Raw genomic sequence first — 16,906 nt, 5'->3', positions numbered from 1 at the left:
GGGATATAAAGGTATGTGTTTATTGTATTTGTTATAACCTGAGGACGAAGTAATTAAAACTTCGAAACGTTGTTTTCATCTAACCTGCCTTTGTGCTTCTTTGTACCGGAGTGCCGCCGACTATACTCTATGTATATATATATGTATATGTATATGTATATGTATATGTATATATATATGTATATGTATATGTATATATATATGTATATGTATATGTATATATATATGTATATGTATATATGTATATATATATATATATATATGTATATATGTGTATATATATGTATATGTGTATATGTATATATATATGCACTTACACGCTATAGGGCATTTTTTATCCCAAAATTACAATGGAGGATCCATTTTCACAAACTGATGGTGTTCCAGGGAATGCGCTCTGCAACCAATGCAGATTTTATGTGACTGTCCCACCATCCTAAATGAACATTTTTGTCCCAACTGCTGGGAGGTATGTCATGCTCCTGTGAGTGCATAACTCCCAACATGACCCTCTCCAGGTGGGACAGAATGCTCTTATTCTGGACTTCCCTCTTACTGTATGATTGCCATCACCTGTAGTGAAACACCTTTCTTATCCATTACCAACACAGGTGCCGGCAATCATAAATTAAGAGAAAAGTCCAGAAGCAGAGCATTGTGTCCCTTCTGGAGATGGACATGTTGGGAGGTATGTGAGTGGAGACATCTCGTGTGCTAGTCATGCCCCTAGAGTGGTGCAGCCATGCAACTAACAGGGTGTGGCCACACACCCTGCAGAGGGGCCCCCGGGAGGTTACTGTACCAGGGCCCAGGATTTCTCTTGGCAGCCCTGCCTGCCTGTGGCTGATTATGCTGAAAAAATTAATCTGTTTAGTCACATAAATATCTTGAAATTGCTTCATTCTGTTCTTCGGATCTGTTTTGTGCATTCCCAGAGAACGGTTACTGCACAGGGGCCCGCGCTGACTGACAGAAGGTGAAGGGTCAGTTGTTGTAATACGTCTAGAATATAAACTGACCTTTATCCAGATGCGCACAGTCTAACAGCCACGCGCTGCTCTTTAGTAGGGATGGTACGTAAAATACTCCAGGATGCATGTTCTAGTCCTAGTAACAGCATTTCAGCAGTTGATATCATAGGAAATGTAGTTCATCCCCGATAGTGGAAATATTGCACATTCTTTTTTTACTAGTTGTGTCATTTATATAATAATAATTATGGGTGTAAGGAAAATGCTATATGTAGAATGTGCATTTTTTGTGTTGGTCCCATATTTCTTCACCTCCTCCCAAACCCTCTCAGTCTTGGTCCATGTGATGGTCTCCTCACAATGGCTACTGTGTCCTAGTGACAGGAGTGGGTGTAATATTATTAGGCTCTCCTCAAACATAATAATGTTAAACCCACTCCTACCACTAGGACACAGCCAGCAGCTGGTGGATAAATGTTGAACGAAGACAAAGGGTATAAATCCATGTGCACGTATATCCTGTATCATCAACAACCAGTCCTCTTACAGATAGATATACAGGAATACTATTTATATACACTGCTCATAAAGGGAACACTTAAACAACACATCCTAGATCTGAATGAATGAAATATTCTTATTAAATACTTTGTTCTTTACATAGTTGAATGTGCTGACAACAAAATCACACACAAATTATCAATGGAAATCAAATTTATTAACTCATGGAGGTCTGGATCTGGAGTCACACTCAAAATTAAAGTGGAAAAACACACTACAGGCTGATCCAACATTGATGTAATGGCCTTAAAACAAGTCAAAATGAGGCTCAGTAGTGTGTGTGGCCTCCACGTGCCTGTATGACCTCCCTACAATGCCTGGGCATGCTCCTGATGAGGTGGTGCCAACTCCTGGACAGTCTGTGGTGCAACGTGGTGTTGGTTGATGGAGCGAGACATGGTGTCCCAGATGTGCTCAATTGGATTCAGGTCTGGGGAACGGGCGGGCCAGTCCATAGCATCAATGCCTTCGTCTTGCAGGATCTGCTGACACACTCCAGCCACATGAGGTCTAGCATTGTCTTGCATTAGGAGGAACCCAGGGCCCAACCGCACCAGCATATGGTCTCACATGGGGTCTGAGGATCTCATCTCGGTACCTAATGGCAGTCAGGCTACCTCTGGCGAGCACATGGAGGGCTGTGCGGCCCCCCAATGAAATGCCACCCCACACCATTACTGACCCACTGCCAAACCGGTCATGCTGGAGGATGTTGCAGGCAGCAGAACGTTCTCCTTGGCGTCTCCAGACTCTGTCACATGTGCTCAGTAAGAACCTGCTTTCATCTGTGAAGCGCACAGGGCGCCAGTGGCGAATTTGCCAATCTTGGTGTTCTGTGGCAAATGCCAAACGTCCTGCACGGTGTTGGGCTGTAAGCACAACCCCCTCCTGTGGACGTCGGGACCTCATACCACCCTCATGGAGTCTGTTTCTGATCGTTTGAGTAGACATGCACATTTGTGGCTTGCTGGAGGTCATTTTGCAGGGCTCTGGCAGTGCTCCTCCTGTTCCTCCTTGCACAAAGGCGGAGGTAGCGGTCCTGCTGCTGGGTTGTTGCCCTCCTACGGCCTCCTCCACGTCTCCTGATGTACTGGCCTGTCTCCTGGTATCGCCTCCATGCTCTGGACACTACGCTGACAGACACAGAAAACCTTCTTGCCACAACTCGCATTGATGTGCCATCCTGGATGAGCTGCACTACCTGAGCCACTTGTGTGGGTTGTAGACTCCGTCTCATGCTACCACTAGAATGAAAGCACCGCCAGCTTTCAAAAGTGACCAAAACATCAGCCAGAAAGCATAGGAGCTGAGAAGTGGTCTGTGGTCACCACCTGCAGAACAACTCCTTTATTGGGGGTGTCTTTGTAATCGCCTATAATTTCCACCTGTTGTCTATTCCATTTGCACAACAGCATGTGAAATTGATTGTCAATCAGTGTTGCTTCCTAAGTGGACAGTTTGATTTCACAGAAGTGTGATTGACTTGGAGTTACATTGTGTTGTTTAAGTGTTCCCTTTATTTTTTTGAGCAGTGTAGTAACCTGTATAGATTACTGACATATGCATACAAATAAAGCATAATAGCACCTTCAGTGATAGGCGCAGGTTACTAATTACAGTATGGATCCACGCATGTGAGTGAGCAGATAGCAGAACAGTCAGCCTGACCACAGGGATATGTGAGGGTCACAAGCATGGGGCACCAGGATGAAGAGGACGCTGTCCGTGAGAGCTTATAGCAGCAGCTGATGCTGTTTAATTGACTGGTCGCATCCTGTGTGACCAGGTCAGATAAAGCACTTGCTGGTGTGGTTGCATCTAATGCCCCCATGCCAGGCAAGTGGTTTATTAGAGGTATCTAAGGTAGTGCCATAAACAGTGGTTTGTCCTTAATTGAGGTTATCCCTGATATATAATGCAAGAGTAAAAAACAACAACGTAATAACAGTGGAAGTTTGGTTCATATAAAGCCTTACATAGCCAAAGATAAATAGGGGAACCCCGCAGTAAAAATCTATACATATAATAAAACTGTAAGGGTTGTGTCTGTGCGTAGAATATTTTTTGGAACTATACTACTAGGGACTGTATCTGGACTATCTAGATCAGGCATTCCCAACCACGGTCCTCAAGGCACACTAACAGTCCTGGTCTTAGTGATATCCAGCCTTCAGCACAGGTGACTTAATTAGTAGCTCAGTTATTTTGATTTAACCATCTGTGCTGCAGCCTGGATATCACTAAAACCTGCACTGTTGGTGTGCCTTGAGGACCGTGGTTGGGATTGCCTGATCTAGATGAAAAAAACACTACTGTATGAATTGGGATTGCGCCTTCACTACTGTATAGCTTAGTGACCTAGAAAGAAACTGAGGTATGTACTGTATGATTTCGATGTGACATCGGGTGTGGTATGGAAGGTAGATAGTAACTAGGTCGACAGTGTCTAGGTCGACTGCTATTTGGTCGACAGTAACTAGGTCGACATGAGCTTTTTTGGGGGCTTTTGTGTCGTTTTCTTCGTGCAGTGATTGGGAACCCCAATTAGTGCACCGTGTCCCCTCGCATGGCTCGCCATGCTTCGGGCAAGGTGCCTCCTCCGTTACCGCTGCGCTCTGCACACGTTACCGTTCCCAATTGTAGTCCACGTGGATCGTTAAGTATGAAGAGGTAAAAAAAAAAAAAAAGAAATCATGAAAAACTCATGTCGACCTTTTGACCTGTCGACTTAGTTACTGTCGGCCAATAGTGGTCGACCTAGTTACTGTCGACCTAGAGACCGGCTCACGTGACATCAGGGAGAGGAGCAATAAAGGAAAAATCAGACACTTTACATTTGGCGCGTGAAGTGTGCAGGCTCCTCCAAAATAATATACATTATGGGTGTAATTCCAAGTTGATCGCAGCAGGAAATTTTTTAGCAGTTGGGCAAAACCATGTGCACTGCAGGGGAGGCAGATATAACATGTGCAGAGAGAGTTAGATTTGGGTGTGGTGTGTTCAATCTGCAAACTAAATTGCAGTGTAAAAATAAAGCAGCCAGTATTTACTCTGCACAGAAACAAAATAACCCACCCAAATCTAACTCTCTCTGCACATGTTATATCTGCCTCCCCTGCAATGCACATGGTTTTGCCCAACTGCTAAAAAAATTCCCGCTGCGATCAACTTGGAATTACCCCCATGATTTTGCCCAACTGCTAACAAATTTGCTGCTGCAATCAACTCTGAATTGCCCCCCATGTGTGGAAGTTTTGAACTCAATTAGTCCAGCTGGACTTCCAGCATACAGCACTGCACTGAAAGTTGATGTTCCGTTCATGCTTCTGCGGAACTTGACTCTGCCCAAGTTATGCATCAGAACCCGATGTAAAGTGACTGCTCTGCAGAGGAACCTAGTTGAGTCAGAGATTCTAACGGGATGTGGTGCAGACAAGACTGTGTTTATACCACATATACCCCTTATCCCCAGCAACTTTTATTTTTGAGCCAAGCCTGCAGTTTCCTGTAAGCATCTGATTCGCTATGATGATCAACACTCAGGCCTGCAGGCATAGGTCTTAGGACCAGCTGCTACCCCCATAGGCAGCTTTACATTTGCTTGCTCATGTGTACAATGTAAAATATTCACCACAATATTAAATTGCACTACTGTCATTGTAAAATTATTTCCGCTGAGCAATAACAGACATTCACGCGTCCGAAGTCGCGGGCAAACGCTAGTAATTATATTATGATGTGAGTGTAATAGTTTTAAACAATAAGTGAAATCACACTTCCCTAAGGGCAGTCATGCAAAAGACAACAGGGGCCTCAAACCAGAAATAACCAGTCTTGGCCGGTCTGGTGGGCTGTGTGAGGTCATGCTGTGATGTCATAATGGCAACTGCCTATATCAAGGCTGTGCTATTGCTGTCTCTTGCCATTACCTCCAGAGGCCTGGCACAGGACAGCTTACCGGCAGAAGAAGATACTTGCATAAGGTTAGTGACTGGACAAAGCTTAGTTCGAAGCTTCGGCAGAATTTTAGCGTGACTTCTAATATATGATAGTGATGAGCGGGTTCGGATCCTCGGAATCCGACCCGCCCGAACTTCACCTTTTTTTTACACGGGTCCGAGCGACTCGGATCCTCCCGCCTTGCTCGGTTAACCCGAGCGCGCCCGAATGTCATCATCCCGCTGTCGGATTCTCGCGAGACTCGGATTCTATATAAGGAGCCGCGCGTCGCCGCCATTTTCACACGTGCATTGAGATTGATAGGGAGAGGACGTGGCTGTCGTCCTCTCTGTTATAGTAGAACACAGAGTGACTTAGTTATAATTGTGGGGAGGATTAGGGACGGGGAGCAGCTGTTAGGGAGTACAGTGCAGGGTTTTGATTATACCACCAGTGAGTTTAATCCTTTGTTTCTCTGCCTGAAAAAAACGCTCCGACCACCATATCTGTGCTCACTCAGTGTGCTGCACTGCTGCATGATATATCTGTGCTGAGTGCACTGCTCTGCTCACACTGCCTAATTGTGGGGACTGGGGAGCAGTTATAGCAGGAGTACAGTGCACAGTTTTGCTGACAGTGACCACCAGTCCAGTATACGTTTGTCTGCCTGAAAAACACTCCTGTGTTTTTTTTTTCTTTCTTCATACTAGTTTAGCAGTCTGCTGACAGTGTCCACCAGGTCCGTTATACAGTATATTATATATATAAGCAGCAGTACGGTAGGCCACGGCTGTACCTACCTCTGTGTCGTCAGTGCACTCGTCGTCCATAAGTAATATAATACTATACTATCCATCCATCTACATTGTATACCTGTGGTGTTTTTTTTTTCTTCATACTAGTTTAGCAGTCTGCTGACAGTGTCCACCAGGTCCGTTATACAGTATATTATATATATAAGCAGCAGTACGGTAGGCCACGGCTGTACCTACCTCTGTGTCGTCACTCGTCGTCCATAAGTAATATAATACTATACTATCCACCCATCTACATTGTATACCTGTGGTGGCTTTTAGTTGTGCGCAAAATATGGAGAACAAAAATGTGGAAGTTAAAAAAATAGGGAAAGATCAAGATCCACTTCCACCTCGTGCTGCTGCCACTAGTCATGGCCGAGACGATGAAATGCCATCAACGTCGTCTGCCAAGGCCGATGCCCAATGTCATAGTACAGAGCATGTAAAATCCAAAACACAAAAGATCAGTAAAAAAATGACCCAAAAATCAAAATTAAAAGCGTCTGAGGAGAAGCGTAAACTTGCCAATATGCCATTTACGACACGGAGTGGCAAGCAACGGCTGAGGCCCTGGCCTATGTTCATGGCTAGTGGTTCAGCTTCACATGAGGATGGAAGCACTCATCCTCTCGCTAGAAAAAAGAAAAGACTTGCGGCAAAAGCACAGCAAAGAACTGTGCGTTCTTCGAAATCCCAAATCCCAAAGGAGAGTCCAATTGTGTCGGTTGCGATGCCTGACCTTCCCAACACTGGACGGGAAGAGCTTGCGCCTCTTTTTTTCTTTGCGTCATGTGCTGTTTGGGGAGTATTTTTTGGAAGGGCCATCCTGCGTGAGATGGGCCAGGTGTTTGTGCCGGCCACTAGGGTCGCTTAGCTTACTCACACAGCTACCTCATTGCGCCTCTTTTTTTCTTTGCGTCATGTGCTGTTTGGGGAGTATTTTTTTGGAAGGGCCATCCTGCCTGACACTGCAGTGCCACTCCTAGATGGGCCAGGTGTCTGTGTCGGCCACTAGAGTCGCTTAGCTTACTCACACAGCTACCTCATTGCGCCTCTTTTTTTCTTTGCATCGTGCTGTTTGGGGAGTATTTTTTGGAAGGGCCATCCTGCGTGACACTGCAGTGCCACTCCTAGATGGGCCAGGTGTTTGTGTCGGCCACTTGTGTCGCTTAGCTTAGCCATCCAGCGACCTCGGTGCAAATTTTAGGACTAAAAATAATATTGTCAGGTGTGAGGTGTTCAGAATAGACTGGAAATGAGTGGAAATTATGGTTATTGAGGTTAATAATACTATGGGATCAAAATGACCCCCAAATTCAATGATTTAAGCTGTTTTTTTAGGGTTTTTTGAAAAAAACACCCGAATCCAAAACACACCCGAATCGGACAAAAAAAAATTCGGTGAGGTTTTGTCAAAACGCGTTCGAACCCAAAACACGGCCGCGGAACCGAACCCAAAACCAAAACCCGAAAAATTTCCGGTGCACATCACTAATATATGACTTATGACCTCGGGGACAGCATAGTATTGGATAAAAACAAAATTTCACACCTGCTGGGACAGTGCCGTTACTTAACAACCACAAGCGGCTGCAACTGGGTCGTTGGAGATATTTGAAGAGTGCTGTCTAGATGGGCCTATAATGGACCTAATTAATCCTTTTTGTGTGTCTGCACCTATGACATCTCCTTGGTGTTGTTTGGTGAGCCTGTAATGTTGCAAATTAAAACCTGTATGCTCTCTCTGCCTAAATCCCAGTATGCAAGTATTGCAGGCTGTTCCATTTTACCTAATGTGCAGAGGTGTAAGGGAATTATATTGTGCTTTAGTCATTACGTTTGGTTTTATCCAATACTATATATAGCTTGCAGTTGTAACCCCTATATGCATCGGAAATAAGTGCTAAAGTGGTTTTGACTGGTTCTTAAATAGAGCACTAAATACTGACAGAATGCTAGGAATTTGCCTCTTTTCCCTCCCTCTGCCCCTCCTTCCCTATTTTATCTGTCTGTCTGTCTCTCTTTCTCTCTCTCTCTCTCTCTCTCAGCCCCTTCCCCACCCGACCTCACCCTGTCTCTCGCTTTTGTTTTCTCTCTCTCTCACCATTGACATGTAGGTGCAGTTTTTACCAGCCGAGGCTTCCGCCATCTTGTTCCTCTTTTAGGACAAGTTTGTAAGAATTCTGGGCCAATCTTGGTCCGGAATTACCTATTTTTTAATGCAGAGTAAATAATACTACTAATAATTTAAAATATAAGAAGGAGAAGAAAAAGACAGAAGGGATGACTGGGTAAGCAAAGTTAGTGAGTGGGTTGATTATCTGGGCAAACTCTGCATAGTCTCTTAATGCCTAGAGGGACAGGCAGTCCTTCAGCCATGGGTCCATAGAGGTTTCCTCCACAAGGGGGTTTTTCCTCTCCTGAGTGCTGAAGGATGACTCTTCGTGAGTCATAAGGCTTAAACCATCTTGTTCCTCTTATAGGACAAGTTTTTAAGAATTCTGGACCAATCTTGGTCCAGAATTACCTATTTTTTAATGCAGAGATGTATACTACTACTACTACTACTACTACTACTACTAATAATAATAAATTATTTAAAATATAAGAAAAAGAACATGAAGAAGATAGAAGGGATGACTGGGTATGTGGGTGGGTGGATTGTCTGGGAAAAATCTGCATAGTCTTTTAATGCCTTGTAAATGCCAAATTGTTTCCTCACAAATATTTAAAATGCCCGCTCTAATATATATTGTAAACGCCTGCACATCTTATTACCATTTGCCATGAATGTGCACTGTACATCGCAAAACACTGCATCCCATAAGAGAAAACAATACACCCACACATTATCTGAGTTCCAAAGCTCATTGATGTATATATTTGTTATTAAAAGGATATGGATTCAATATATTACAATGTACCGTATACACATAATTACATGGTTACAACTCACACAGTAAGCAGTTAAAACATACAGTTACAGGCCAGCATACAATACCATTCCCTCAATGCATCTTATATCTCTCTCTCTCTCTGTAAAATCATGCAGGCACTGGTCTGCCAGCAACTCCATCATCCTCTGGTACAAAACAGGAACTGGCTTCCTGTGTGATCAGCAATATGTTATCTAGTTTGGGGGAGTGAACTTACTCATTAATGATGAGTCACTAGTCTCTTTGTATATGCTAATCAGGTTCAGCCTTGAAGACATCCAAAGGGCTGGCCTGAGCTTACTGTCCACTACCTGTTTGGAATATCTATTGTTCTAATAAAAGTGATTTTAGCTTTTATACATTTAATCATAATTATTTGTTGCAATGTCCTACAACTTAATAACAAGTATCAAATGAATCTACACATTAATCTGCTTGCTTTAATACCAAATATGACAGGTGTATCTGGTTTCGTTCACATAATACACATACATGACATTACTTCATTATATAATTTTAAATCATCATGATGTCTGGCGCTTGATATTATTATAGTTATGTACTGTATAAAAAAGTGTTGAATCCATCTCTGTGGCATGTCCGTGTAAATGCGTGTGTTACCATATATTGCTGTGCTCGCTGCGCGTATTTGCAAGTATAGCGACTCATAATGTGTGTAGTTTGTATGTTCTTTTTATGTAATATTTTTGACTTCGACAGTCCACCCTTTGGCAGCAAACAATAACTGCCATCAATTATTAACATAAGAAAAAAAATATTTCATACAATAATCGGTGACCTAGACACAAGTATGTATTAATTTTGCAAATCAGACACTTGTCTATATTTGGGGAAGACAGGGAGGAGGACGAGACATCCTCTATATGCACTCGGCGGTCACGGGACCACTGGTTGGGTGTGGGACAACATTCAACCTATAGAGTATGCTGGGACAGTGCTTTGGCCTATAATGTCTGATTTGCGATGAACATTTCACACATACACGTACCTACGTCTTTGTACACTGATGTTTGGATTTGATTGAGGTTCTGCTGGGTAGATGAAGAAGACACAAACAAATCGTGACAGTGACATAAAATTTTCATGATCTACATATTCCTATCATTTTATGAACATTGTTTCCATTTCTGGAACGTATGCTAGGTCTGTTTAATCATTGAACAAGGGTTATAAGTAGTGTCCTTCCTAAATAACATAAACCTTCGGAGTTCGGGGAGAGCCACTCATAAACCTTTCTTCCACATATATTAATGAGCTCTTTATCTGCAATGTGTGAATAGCCATTGTCTGATTGTTCCTGATTACCTCTGAACTCCATAACTACTAGAACTTTGATTTTTCTCGGACTTTAACAAACTGATCGACTAATCCTAGGATCCTATAAGGAAATCACTCCTTCCTCCAGAACCAGTTCCAGTCCCACACTCGACTCCTCATAAAACCTCGCAAAAATAGAATATCCTGAAAAAAAATGTTTGTCAGCGGGAAAGAGAGAAAAGAGAAATAGAACAAAACAACTCTTGTTCATAACAAATCAATTACAATAACTGGTCTTTCTGCAATCCTTTAGTACGCTCAGGTAGTGTTCAATAGTGCCGCCTCTCAGTCTTCACGGAACAGAGTCTCTGGTGATACTTTTACGATCTCACTCCATTTACGAGTTCCTTCCGGACTACCGACTTTCCTGCAATGGGAATCGTGGACCCAAGTCTCTCGGCTACTTTCACTGGGATAGTGCTGTCAACAAAACTTGGTATGGTCCTTCCCACCTGTCTATTAGGCAACCTGAGCGTAAGAACAATCACACAGTGTCTTGGTTCACAATCAAGACAGTTTGTATTTGGCATACCAGCAATCTACAGTTTCAAGTTCTTTTGTCAAGTTCTCAAATGCTGGCTCATCTCAATAAGGTACTGTACTTTCACCTCATTGGTGTATTTCTGATCTTTGTGCGGATCAATCATGACATGAGGTTGTCTTCCAAAAACAACCAAAAAGACACAAATACCAAAACCAAAACAAATTTCGAAGAGGGTGATTCATTAAGTGAAGATCTGGGAGTGGTTCCGATGCTACATAATACTAGTGGCAGTATCTATGATCACAATGGTACAATTTCTGCACAATTTTTCTTTGCGGTAAACACAGCAGCATCCGTGGTGGCAGGAAATGCCTCTACCCAGTTTGAGAAAACATCAGTGCACACCAATACATAACAATAATTCCTAAAGGGTGTTAACTGTACGAACTCGATTTGTATTTCCTGAAAAGATCCGTCTGCAGGAGGGATATGGGATGGCTCTGTTGGTATTGCTTTACCAATATTCTTCCTCAAGCAAGCAAGACAGGTCATTGCTCTCTTACCTGCATGCAAATAGAATCCTGGCGTACACCAGTAGGCTCTCATCAGCCTGCACATACCCTCTTTGCCTAGATGAGTCAGACCGTGTGCCACCTCAGCTAGACTTGGAAGGTATGCTCTGGGGGCTACTGGTTTACCGTGTCCACCTGTCCACAGTCCTGAGGACTCCTGGCCATACCCCTTTGTCTTCCAGACTGCCTTTTCCTGTAGGGAACACAAATTTTTGTATCTTAATTTAACTATCGTGTGTTTGCAATGTAGAGTACCATGAGCATAACTCAAAAAGAAAAAGAAAAAAAGAAACATCTCTAGAGGAGAGAAAGGAGAAGAAAAAGAAAATGTCAGGTTTGCCATTCACCAACAGGCATATCAGTGTCTATTCAAAATTTCCCTTCACCAGTATTCCCATTCTCCACCCTTTGTGCATGACAAGGCACACTGCAGTAATACTGGTGTTATCCTGTTGGGATATACTGGGTTTGGGCAGGACTCTGAAGGACCTAGGCATGTGGAGTTTGAATTGTAATTGGGTCCATGTATTGTACCACCCTGTGTGAACGCAAAAGATGAAGAGGAAACTGTAGAGAAACAGAATAGAGGTTGGTGACAGATGAGTTTGTAGAGGTGAAGATTTTATAAAAATTTGACAACTGGATTGGGCACTACGGGGAAGTGATTCTCTACTTGGTCTACTCCCCTTAAAAAAAATTCTCTGTTTGTCATATCGCTATTGGGACTATCCCAGCCATCAATCCAGTGTCCTGTCCATCCTAAGTTCATAGGGAACCGGTATCTGTGAGATAATTTCCTCTACCTGTGATGGACATGCATCTAGAACAGTAGAATGTGACATTAGTCTTCGTGGGTGTCTAACATACTTTGTACTTCCTGAGCGGGAGCACAGTATATGTATATCATATCTAACAAAATTAAGTTAATCAGGGGCCATTTCTGCTAGGAAAAAGAAGCAAAGGTTTAGAGGCCCCATTTTAACCCCAGCAAGTTTTGCCAAAGAGTAATGTTGCATTTATTTTGTTCTTCACATTAGCCGAATCTGTGTTTTCTATATGGCTTATGATTCCTTACTATATGTCCCTTGGTCCCATCTATGTGTTTAATAATGTGGCTTGTGTTTTCTGTCTAGGGGATCTATATTGACTATGTGTCCTACTACTCCTACAATCTCTGGCAAAATGCCCTTCCTTCCTACAAGTGTAACATATTATTGACCATTAGGGATCTGGGGTTTGGACTGATGGGTCTTTCCTGTATGTGCCAGTATACTTACCGTCCTCAACCTCTCCACCTGTTGTTCTCTGCGCCTAGCACTATTCTTGTGATGTTCAATAGCACACTATCTAAGATTAGCTACTGTGACCCCTTTCCAATTTTGCAAAGAAGTCTGCACCCTGACACTCTATGCCTTATTGAGCCCGTCCATTTGCACAGAGACAGCCGCCTCCCATTTGCCGAAATAGTGTTTACCAGTGATGTTATCTAGATGGAGAGTTTTCTATTACTGCAAGAGACAAAAAAAAACAAAAATTTTTTAACAAGCTTCTAGGTCATGCAAAGTATTCATTCAATCCTTCTCATCCCGTATTAAGGGTCTGTACATGGTCCAACAAACATTTCCGAGCTTATCTTGACTAGGGTCATTACTAGGAATTAATACTTCTTATATGGTAACTGAAAGAAATACCCAGGTGTTACCTTGTCTCTGTCCGCTTTCCTACTGGCAAATACTAATACATACTTACCTGTTCCACTGGTCTCAGCCACTTCCCCCACAGGCTACTGCTCTTCTTTTACCGATTGGATACTCCTCTGGGTGCATGAGAAATGGCTGAAAACAATCAGGTCACCTTCTCCTCCTAAATAAAACTTCAACATTAATTAGTACATATATAGGTTACAGTCATATTTTTCATATTTTTATTATTTTCTATAGTTTGTATGCTGGCCGTAACTGCTTCCACATCCACATATGGCAGTGTACTTGCATTCTCTTTTTTTTTTCTTCCTACTTGTTTATTGTTGCTACAAGTTCAAACAGTTCTTATATTTCCATTCTTGTCTTATATGACTTTGGTTAGACATACCACCTGCAATACCTTAGGATCAAACTCACCAACCCCTCTTGCTGCCACAGGTTTAAACACTTTGTATGTCTGACCCTTTGTTTTCGGGATTTTATCAGACATATTCTTATCCTTAAGTTCTGCAATACCTCTGGTTCAAAGCTGCCCACCTTAGGGAATGGTACCCTATCTTTGTCAGTCATACGTAGCCATTCATTGCAAAAAGCCTCCGTGTGTGAACCATATTTTTCACACATAAACCTTGCTAACCCTCTCGGTCGCAATTCTGACCTTTTCGGTCCCACTTCTTCAGCCTGAACCCTAGCTACCAAACGCCCACTGCTTGTGCAATTGGATCCCATTGCGGACTTTTTGAGAAATAAACGCAATCCCCAATGCACACCACAGATAGACATTGAAAGACACCTAGCGCTTTCACTCGCTCCTTCTCCGCTGAGTACCACGACTCACTCCAATAGTGAACACCGCGTACCCAGTGAGGCCCTATTGGTTTCTATTTACTGGAAGTGTTAGGAGTGACTTACCTTTTCCAGTAAATATCCGCCGCTGGAGATTTTCCTGAGCGAGACCAGCGAAAACTCCCTATACACTTATACACAAATCACGCTTGCGTATGCTCTACACAGCGCTAATGATACCGCGATTTTACGCAAAAAGCTCGTAAAAAGGGTATCACGTTGCGCTATATATCGCACCCACAAACGCGTGGTCCAATCGCACAGCGTATAGGTACTTGTTACCTATCTGCCGTACAACCACGGGTCGATGTACAAACTGCGACCCTTCAGCCGGAGCGTAACAAAAAACCTTTTTACTTCAATACTACACAATGCACAATTCCCTATTATGCTCCTCTGCAAATCTCACGATTTGCGTATTTCAATTTATATTAACGTGAGTCAGCCGCCTCACGCCACCAAGCCTCCACTTACTTGGTGTACCACGGGACCTGATTTACGGGGTTCAAATCCACTCACTCCGATTTCGCTCACTCAGATATACTTTGGTTTTTCTGTACAGAAAATTTTAATTCATTCAGATAGGCAGCTTTACCCCCAGAGGCAATACAGTATAAACAAAAGTTTTATACTAATCTGCTTTAGAAACCGAGTAGTTTTGTGCTATTGTAGCATGGCTACTGTCCCACCTTTGAACTAAACGACACTATTGTGTAATTTGTACTTAGCGCCCGCACTCTTATGCACTTTGCGTAAACACGCAACCATGCGTGTCTCTTACGCTGCGTGCGCCGTCCTGTACTTTGTCCGAGACACGTGTACAAAACCCTGCGTCCGCAATAAAACAAATCACACAGCTCTATAAATGTGAACAATACTAATTACTATTGCCCACTAGACACAACTTGTTCTGTATAAACTTTTATGCAGACCTGCGTTTGTGTCTTTACACTTACTTCCTTAAATACTGTTATTTCAAATTTACCTATATAGCAACAAATGTATCCTATTTCACACAGATCTATAATGACTGCAATAATCTATAATTTAAATGATATGATTCAGATTGGATAACTATCTTGCAGAACATACATTGATATAAATATACACAGAATTAAAATAATATTATATATATGTATCATTCACTAGCCTTCTATGTGACTCATTTACCCATTCAGTGCTTCTAATTTGCATATCAAAGCTATTTGGTTTTCACTGCTAAGAAAAAGCAGTTACACAGATTAATTTGCATTTCAGTGGCTATCCTCCCTGTAAGCAGATTCTACAAGTCTTGGAAGGAAAAAAACAAAACCAACTCTTTCTTTCCTTTTTCTATCTGTGTGCAACCCCCTCACTTGATGTAAAGTAATTATGCACAGACAAGAAGGACAGGAAAAAAAAACTTATCTCACCATTTACTCTCACTAGGCCCAACTGAAACTATTTGTAATTGACTATGGCATGAGTTAAATAAATGCATTGGTAACTCATAAATTGTGCTTGATGTGACCAAGAAAACAGATTATTCTGAGCAGACTGAAAATCAGCTATTTAGAAAATGACCTTCCTAAAATGGCCACTGCTCCTCCCCCTTCCACGAGGTTTACACAAAATGGTGGACAGGCCATGTGGTTAGTCCAAAATGGAGGACAGACCATGCGGCTTCCTTTGTCACAAAGAAATCACACATTATACAAGCACCAGAAGTTATTTTAGGCCTGAGTTAAAAAAAAAAAAACTATATCAAGGCTATGCAGCAACTTTTAAATGTACTTTTAAACCTACTTAACAGATAAACAATCCAATCTGAATCAAACACAAGGGCCCTCATTCCGAGTTGTTCGCTCGCAAGCTGCTTTTAGCAGCATTGCACACGCTAAGCCGCCGCCTACTGGGAGTGAATCTTAGCTTAGCAAAATTGCGAACGAAAGATTCTCTAAATTGCGATTAGAAATTTCTTTGCAGTTTCTGAGTAGCTCGAGACTTACTCTGCCACTGCGATCAGTTCAGTCAGTTTCGTTCCTGGTTTGACGTCACAAACACACACCCAGCGTTCGCCCAGGCACTCCCCCGTTTCTCCAGCCACTCCCGCGTTTTTCCCAGAAACGGCAGCGTTTTTTCACACACTCCCATAAAGCGGCCAGTTTCCGCCCAGAAACACCCACTTCCTGTCAATCACATTACGATCACCAGAACGAAGAAAAAACCTCGTAATGCCGTGAGTAAAATACCAAACTTCTTAGCAAATTTACTTGGTGCAGTCGCAGTGCGAACATTGCGCATGCGCAATTTGCGGAAAATCGCTGCGATGCGAAGAAAATTACAGAGCGAACAACTCGGAATGAGGGCCAATATGACTTATTTGAACTTTGTTTTGCAACAATAAAAATACATTTTAGCATTTTAAATATTATGAGACATGCATTGTCCCTTGAAATTTCATATCATTGGCTTACTGATATCACAACAATACATGTGGATGTTATTTTCATCAGCGTCGTGATGCGTCCATCGGAGCCGGTCGATCACAGCCGCTTTTGTAATGTACAGTGCATCATTAAGACCCTGATATCCCGGACGAGCACCCATCTGCAAATGCCAAATTGTTTCTTCACAAATATTTAAAATGCCCGCTCTAATATATATTGTAAATGCCTGCACATCTTATTACCATTTGCCATGAATGTGCGCTATACATCGCAAAACACTGCATCCCATAAGAGAAAACAATACACCCACACATTATCTGAGTTCCAAAG

The sequence above is a fragment of the Pseudophryne corroboree genome, chromosome 2 (assembly GCF_028390025.1).
Source record: "Pseudophryne corroboree isolate aPseCor3 chromosome 2, aPseCor3.hap2, whole genome shotgun sequence".
Taxonomy (NCBI): domain Eukaryota; kingdom Metazoa; phylum Chordata; class Amphibia; order Anura; family Myobatrachidae; genus Pseudophryne; species Pseudophryne corroboree.
Note: the sequence above shows the minus strand (reverse complement) of the source record.